The sequence below is a fragment of the Anneissia japonica genome, unplaced genomic scaffold (genome assembly GCF_011630105.1).
Source record: "Anneissia japonica isolate Jap-2015-1 unplaced genomic scaffold, ASM1163010v1 scaffold694_len1028156_cov167, whole genome shotgun sequence".
NCBI classification, from domain to species: Eukaryota; Metazoa; Echinodermata; class Crinoidea; order Comatulida; family Comatulidae; genus Anneissia; species Anneissia japonica.
The window spans coordinates 1-2,217 of record NW_022727885.1 but is presented as its reverse complement, the minus strand read 5'-3'; the positions used below and the strand labels follow the sequence as shown (position 1 = coordinate 2,217).

The 2,217-nt window shown below is 34.0% G+C and overlaps 1 long non-coding RNA gene across 1 annotated transcript; it reads right to left on the bottom strand.

Annotated features, from left to right (window-relative positions):
• On the bottom strand, positions 1-1,466 carry LOC117113815. Its single transcript, XR_004446259.1, has 3 exons — positions 1,242-1,466; positions 550-715; positions 1-100 (listed from the first exon to the last, which is right to left on the bottom strand). It is a non-coding gene; the product is annotated as an uncharacterized LOC117113815 (long non-coding RNA).
• Between the last annotated feature and the right edge of the window lie 751 nt (positions 1,467-2,217).

The following is a 2,217-nucleotide window of genomic DNA, read 5'->3' as shown; positions in this document are numbered from 1 at the left end:
GTCCATGTCCTCTGCCTCTTTCCACACACTACTTATATCAGTAGTTTGAAAAGCAGTCGTCAACACTATTCCATCAGTCGATGGTTCTTCTTCATTAAATCTGTGGAAAGAGCAGTGTAATTACTGCTTGAATTGTTGAATTGTATATGTACATATTGTAGTATTTAAGTGCCATGATTGAGTTGTGGTTACATAGAAGAGTAGATACAAGATTATAACTTTATTGTCAGAAAGGAAACTACATTTGAATATTACATCGCATGAACAATTTTAAGAAGTCAAACATATAAATATAAAGGATGTGTTCGATATAAATTACGACATACAGTCTATAGTACAATATATACAACAAAACATGCTGTTGGATGTATGGGTAATGACAATTAAGTACATGCATGTTTGAAACAATAATATTTACGTGGCATCATGTATTTTTTTTTTAAATATATAGAAAGCAAATAAAATACAAAACTTGTATAAAAAAGTACAGCAATACAGCAACATTTATATTTGAAATCCATTGACAGATACAGCACTTCGGAAACTTACGTTCTTTCAAGCAGAGTGTTTACCAAACAAGTCTTGCCCACCCCCTCTTTGCCTGTCACCATTAATCGTGCATGGTTTACTGTGATCCTTCCTTCTTGTAATTCCTCGTTAAAAACCTTCAGAGCCTCACTGCCTCTGGCTAAAATTACCTCTGGAACTCCAAAGTCTAATTTACAAAGGCAAAATATTGTTTTTTAACAATAAAAGTACAAGGGAAAAACATAAACAGGTTACATGTGAATAAAAATCTTTTAAAAAGTTAAAATAATTAAGAAAACACAATCCTAAGGCAAGTGACTCATTATAAAATTTCAAATATTATTATAATAGAAATGGATATAGGGAAATAATCATTTATAAAAAATAAGATGATTTGCCTATTGTCTTAAAAATATTATCATTTTCACTGTTATTGTCATAATCATCATCAACAATACTGTATTAAAACAAATAATAATAATAACATTTAGAAGTTGACTCTTATGATATTCTAGATCAAAATTATTTGGGTGATAAGAAATACCGAAGTAGGTACATGGGCTTGAGGAATATTTTAACACTGAATGTTAAATATTTACCTTATTGTAAGTATTTGTTTTCTGTAAAGGACCCCAACTTTAAAAGTTTACTTTTGGTGTGTCCACCTAATCATAAACAATAACATGAATAATTAAATTGTAGGAACTGCTCACCTTGCAGAAGTTGCAAGACTTCTTTCTTGTGTTTTTCTCTATTTTTTGAATCATACTCCTCACATTCATTCTGTATATAGAGGTCACGTGGCGTCCGATTGTGCTGTAAAAATAATAACACATAAAACTTAAAACAAATCAATATCGATCATTCTACTTTAAAAAATACTTCATAGAAAGTATCACACAAAAATAATCACAAGAAGTATCATAAAAGAAATATTATACGTAGAACATATTATCAGTGAATAGATCTAGGATGGGGAGAAGTGAATAGGGTGGATAACCTTTCCCACAAAAATACATAGGCCTAGACTAGAGCAATCCCTTTATACCAAGTAATAGAAACAAAGTTAACATTTCTAAAGTCAAGATGCTTTGTGGAGCAGTTTACATTTTACCAAATAACCTACAATTAAGCTCATCTCATTCCCACCCTCATTCACCCCAGCCATGGACTCTCTTCTCTCAGGCTCCACTACCAGGCCCGTAGCCAGGGGGGGTTTTATGGTTCGGGCGAACCCCCTTTTCTAGCGAACCCCCTCGAATTTTTGAATGAGTCCCACTCGGACGGAATGTCTGTTTTTAACTTACCCAGCATTAAATCAAAATGTAGCACCTAATTCATTATTTGGTCACCCGTTTTTCAATTGTAGCCTGCGATACAAGCCTATTTATAGAATATCTTAGCTTCAGAAGTTCGGAGATTTAAATTGAACGCAACTCCAGCAAACCATGACTTTACGATGGCGCACATAAGGATGGCAAACATCGATAAAAACCCGGCTGCCGTCTCAACTTTCACTGGCCTTTGGCTGAATGTTTGTAAGAAATGTGCCAACCGGTAACGAAACCGGTCGCCGTCTACCTAGAGTAAATGGTGCCACCAAACGAAGCTAAAGTTTTACGATTTAATCCACCAAATGCAGATAAAGTTTTGCGACTTATTAATCACCTGATTGTGGATTGTGTGGTT